The sequence below is a fragment of the Coregonus lavaretus genome (genome assembly GCF_964263955.1).
Source record: "Coregonus lavaretus genome assembly, chromosome: 30".
Lineage (NCBI taxonomy): Eukaryota > Metazoa > Chordata > Actinopteri > Salmoniformes > Salmonidae > Coregonus > Coregonus lavaretus.
The window spans coordinates 22,217,172-22,223,203 of NC_140017.1; positions in this window are offsets into that span (position 1 = coordinate 22,217,172).

A 6,032-nucleotide genomic window follows, 5' to 3' on the forward strand; every position below is an offset into this window, starting at 1 on the left:
GGTAGTCACCTGGAATGCTTTTCCAACAGTCTTGAAGGAGTTCCCACATATGCTGAGCACTTGTTGGCTGCTTTTCCTTCACTCTGCGGTCCGACTCATCCCAAACCATCTCAATTGGGTTGAGGTCAGGGGATTGTGGAGGCCAGGTCATCTGATGCAGCACTCCATCACTCTCCTTCTTGGTAAAATAGCCCTTACACAGCCTGGAGGTGTGTTGGGTCATTGTCCTGTTGAAAAACAAATGATAGTCCCACTAAGCCCAAACCAGATGGGATGGCGTATCGCTGTAGAATGCTGTGGTAGCAATGCTGGTTAAGTGTGCCTTGAATTCTAAATAGATCACAGACAGTGTCACCAGCAAAGCACCCGCACACCATAACACCTCCTCCTCCATGCTTTACGGTGGGAAATACACATGCAGAGATAATCCGTTCACCCACACCGCGTCTAACAAAGACACGACGGTTGGAACCAAAAATCTAAAATTTGGACTCCAGACCATTTCCACCGGTTTAATGTCCATTGCTCGTGTTTCCTGGCCCAAACAGGTCTCTTCTTATTATTGGTGTCCTTTAGTAGTGGTTTATTTGCGACATGATCAGTCTATAATTTGAATGGTAGGTTTATTTGAACAGTGAGAGACAGAATAACAACAACAAAATCCAGAAAAACGCATGTCAAAAATTTTATAAATTGATTTGCATTTTAATGAGGGAAATAAGTATTTGACCCCTCTGCAAAACATGACTTAGTACTTGGTGGCAAAACCCTTGTTGGCAATCACAGAGGTCAGACGTTTCTTGTGGTTGGCCACCAGGTTTGCACACATCTCAGGAGGGATTTTGTCCCACTCCTCTTTGCAGATCTTCTCCAAGTCATTAAGGTTTCGAGGCTGACGTTTGGCAACTCAAACCTTCAGCTCCCTCCACAGATTTTCTATGGGATTAAGGTCTGGAGACTGGCTAGGCCACTCCAGGACCTTAATGTGCTTCTTCTTGAGCCACTCCTTTGTTGCCTTGGCCGTGTGTTTTGGGTCATTGTCATGCTGGAATACCCATCCACGACCCATTTTCAATGCCCTGGTTAAGGGAAGGAGGTTCTCACCCAAGATTTGACAGTACATGGCCCCGTCCATCGTCCCTTTGATGCAGTGAAGTTGTCCTGTCCCCTTAGCAGAAAAACACCCCCAAAGCATAATGTTTCCACCTCCATGTTTGACGGTGGGGATGGTGTTCTTGGTGTCATAGGCAGCATTCTTCCTCCTCCAAACACGGCGAGTTGAGTTGATGCCAAAGAGCTCCATTTTGGTCTCATCTGACCACAACACTTTCACCCAGTTCTCCTCTGAATCATTCAGATGTTCATTGGCAAATTTCAGACGGGCCTGTATATGTGCTTTCTTGAGCAGGGGGACCTTGCGGGCGCTGCAGGATTTCAGTCCTTCACGCGTAGTGTGTTACCAATTGTTTTCTTGGTGACTATGTTCCCAGCTGCCTTGAGATCATTGACAAGATCCTCCCGTGTAGTTCTGGGCTGATTCCTCACTGTTCTCATGATCATTGCAACTCCACAAGGTGAGATCTTGCATGGAGTCCCAGGCCGAGGGAGATTGACAGTTATTTTGTGTTTCTTCCATTTGCGAATAATCGCACCAACTATTGTCACCTTCTCACCAAGCTGCTTGGCGATGGTCTTTATAGCCCATTCCAGCCTTGTGTAGGTCTACAATCTTGTCCCTGACATCCTTGGAGAGCTCTTTGGTCACCGACAACGATGAGACAGCCTATAGGGAGGAGGTCAGAGATCTGGCCGTGTGGTGCCAGGACAACAACCTCTCCCTCAACGTGACCAAGACAAAGGAGATGATTGTGGACTACAGGAAAAAAAAGAGGACTGAGCACGCCCCCATTCTCATCGACGGGGCTGTAGTGGAACAGGTTGAGAGCTTCAAGTTCCTTGGTGTCCACATCACCAACGAACTATCATGGTCCAAACACACCAAGACAGTCGTGAAGAGGGCACGACAAAGCCTATTCCCCCTCAGGAGACTAAAAAGATTTGGCATGGGTCCTCAGATCCTCAAAAAATTCTACAGCTGCACCATTGAGAGCATCCTGACTGGTTGCATCACCGCCTGGTATGGCAACTGCTTGGCCTCTGACCGCAAGGCACTACAGAGGGTAGTGCGTACGGCCCAGTACATCACTGGGGCAAAGCTCCCTGCCATCCAGGACCTCTATACCAGGCGGTGTCAGAGGAAGGCCCTCAAAATTGTCAAAGACTCCAGCCACCCTAGTCATAGACTGTTCTCTCTGCTACCGCACGGCAAGCGGTACCGGAGTGCCAAGTCTAGGTCCAAAAGACTTCTCAACAGCTTCTACCCCCAAGCCATAAGACTCCTGAACAGCTAATCATGGCTACCCGGACTATTTGCACTGCCCCCCCACCCCATCCTTTTTACGCTGCTGCTACTCTGTTAAGTATTTATGCATAGTCACTTTAACTCTACCCACATGTACATATTACCTCAACTACCTCAACTAGCCGGTGCCCCCGCACATTGACTATGCAACGGTACCCCCCTGTATATATAGCCTCCCTACTGTCACTTTATTTTACTGTATATATAGCCTCCCTACTGTCACTTTATTTTACTTCTGCTCTTTTTTTCTCAACACGTTTTTGTTGTTGTTTTATTCTTACTTTTTTGTTTAAAATAAATGCACTGTTGGTTAAGGGCTGTAAGTAAGCATTTCACTGTAATGTCTGCACCTGTTGTATTCGGCGCATGTGACCAATAAAATTTGATTTGATTTGATTTGATTTGGTCTTGGTCATGGTGGAGAGTTTGGAATCTGATTGATTGATTGCTTCTGTGGACAGGTGTCTTTTATACAGGTAACAAACTGAGATTAGGAGCACTCCCTTTAAGAGTGTGCTCCTAATATCAGCTCATTACCTGTATAAAAGACACCTGGGAGCCAGAAAACTTTCTGATTGAGAGGGGGTCAAATACTTATTTCCCTCATTAAAATGCAAATCAATTTATAACATTTTTGACATGCGTTTTTCTGGATTTTTTTGTTGTTATTCTGTCTCTCACTGTTCAAATAAACCTACCATTAAAATTATAGACTGATCATTTCTTTGTCAATGGGCAAACGTACAAAATCAGCAGGGGATCAAATACTTTTTTCCCTCACTGTAGTTGCTCCACAAAACTAACTAAATGACAGAGTGAAAAGAAGGAAGTCTGCACAGAATAAAAATATTCCAAAACATGCATCATGTTTGCAATAAGGCACTAAAGTAATACTGCAAACAAATGTGGGAAAGAAATGAACTTTTTGTCCTGAATACAAAGCGTTATGTTTGGGGCAAATCCAACAGAACACATCACTGAGTACCACTCTTCATATTTTCATGCATGGTGGTCGCTGCATCACGTTTTGGGCATGCTTTTTTTTTTTTTGATAAAAATAAACGGAATAGAGCTAAGCACAGGCAAAATCCTAGAGTAAAACTTGGTTCAGTCTGCTTTCCAACAGACACTGGGAGTCAAATTCACCTTTCAGCAGGACAAATATACACTGCAGTTGCTTACCAAGACGACATTGAATGTTCCTGAGAGGCCTCGTTACAGTTTTTACTTAAATTGGCATGAAAATCTATGGTAAGACTTGAAAATGGCTGTCTACCAATGATCAACAACCAACTTGACAGAGCTTGAAGAATTTTTTTAATAATAATGGGTGAATATTGTACAATCCAGGTGTGCAAAGCTCTTAGAGACATACCCAGAAAGACTAACAGCGGTAATCGCTGCTAAAGATGATTCTAGCATGTATTGACTCAGGGGGTTGAATACTTATCTAATCAAGATATGAGTGTTTAATTTTCCATTCATAAAATACAAAAGTTAGAATTCTTCTTCCACTTTGATATTACATAGTATTTTGTGTAGATCGTTGACAAAATAACGACAATTAAATCAATTTTAATCCCACTTTGTAACACAACAAAATGTCAAGGGGTGTGAACACTTTCTAAAGGTACTACATACACTGAACAAAAATATAAACGCAACATATAAAGTGCTGGTCACATGTTTCATGAGCTGAAATAAAAGATCCCAGAAAGGAGTATTTCTGTCTGTAATAAAGCCATTTTGTGGGGAAAAACTCCTTCTGATTGGCTGGGCCTGAATCCCCAGTGGGTTGGACTGGCTCCCAAGTGGGTAGGCCTATGCCCTCCCAGGCCCACCTATGGCTTCGCCCCTTCCCAGTCATGTGAAATCGGGCCTAATGAATTTATTTCAATTGACAGATTTCCTTATATGAACTGCAACTCAGCTAAATCTTTGAAATTGTTGCATGTTGCGTTTATATTTTTGTTCAGTATACATACATACATGTTTATATTGAAGCAATTAGGCCTGAGGAGGTGTGGTATATGGCCAATATATGGTATATTGGCCAAATATCACAAACCCCCGAGGTGCCTTATTGCCATTATAAACTGGTTACCAACGTAATTAGAGCAGTAAAAATAAATGTTTTGTCATACCCATGGTATACGGTCTGATATACCATGGCTGTCATCCAATCAGCATTCAGGGCTCGAACCACCCAGTTTATAAACATCAACAACAACATAATCAGACTCCAGCCACCCTAGTCATAGACTGTTCTCTCTGCTACCGCACGGCAAGCGGTACCGGAGTGCCAAGTCTAGGTCCAAAAGACCTCTCAACAGCTTCTACCCCCAAGCCATAAGACTCCTGAACAGCTAATCATGGCTACCCGGACTATTTGCACTGCCCCGCCACCCCATATTTTTACGCTGCTGCTACTCTGTTAATTATTTATGCATAGTCACTTTAACTCTACCCACATGTACATATTACTTCAACTACCTCAACTAGCCGGTGCCCCTGCACATTGAATCTGCACCGGTACCCCCCTGTATATATAGCCTCCCTACTGTTATTTTATTTTACTTCTGCTCTTTTTTTCTCAACACTTTTTTGTTGTTTTATTCTACATTTTTATTAAAAATAAATGCACTGTTAGTTAAGGGCTATAAGTAAGCATTTCACTGTAATGTCTGCACCTGTTGTATTCGGCGCATGTGGCCAATAAAATTGGATTTGATTTGATTCGAAGTGTAGGTCAATATGGGTAAAGGTCAACCTATTCAGTCCTATATCCCTGGTTCACCAGCTTTGATATTGAGTGCAGAAGTGTTGCACACCCCTATAGCCATAATAACCAAATAATTATGTTATACAAAAAGTATACATTTCGTAATACCAGTATGCCATATGGGCACAGAGCATCTGTCCAAAATAAAATCACAGATTATCATTTTGTGATCCTAGATGCACCTGTTCATAAAAATACGTTTCAAAAAAGTTATTTGGCACACTGCGCTTTCCGTAGCCAGACGTTTTGGGCAAATATTTTTATAACTAAACCAAGATAGACCACAGCTTATGGTTTCCAATGGGAACAAATGAGTCATAGTGGACAGAACATACAAGGTGGGCAGAGCCATGCACGCGCTAGCGATATCCTATTGGCGCGTTCTAGTATTCATCTGCATATTTCCGTTAGGGAACACCTACTTTGTGAAGTGCGCGTGTGCAATAACTCAATTTACCTTTGCACTCCTAAACAGAGTGATTTTTTTTACAACTTTTGCAAAGGGTAAAGTCTACAAAACTTTGTCCACACTGTTCATAACATATTCTAGTTTTGGGAACAGAAAACTGTAATTAGATAAAACATTTAATTGATTAGAACATTTGCTAAATGTCGACCAAAATCCATCTCGTTCCATCTTCTCCCACTGCTCGCCAGTGAACTTCCTCTTACTACCATATTTGGTAGTGAGTGGAAATACCAACCAGATGCTTCACATTTATACATCCAGTGAAATATCTGTCTCATTGTTCTATCTGTGTTTTGGGGGTGGGAAAGAACGCAAAGGCAGAGAGGTCAGGAGGAGGAGAAACCACGTGTGATTACCAT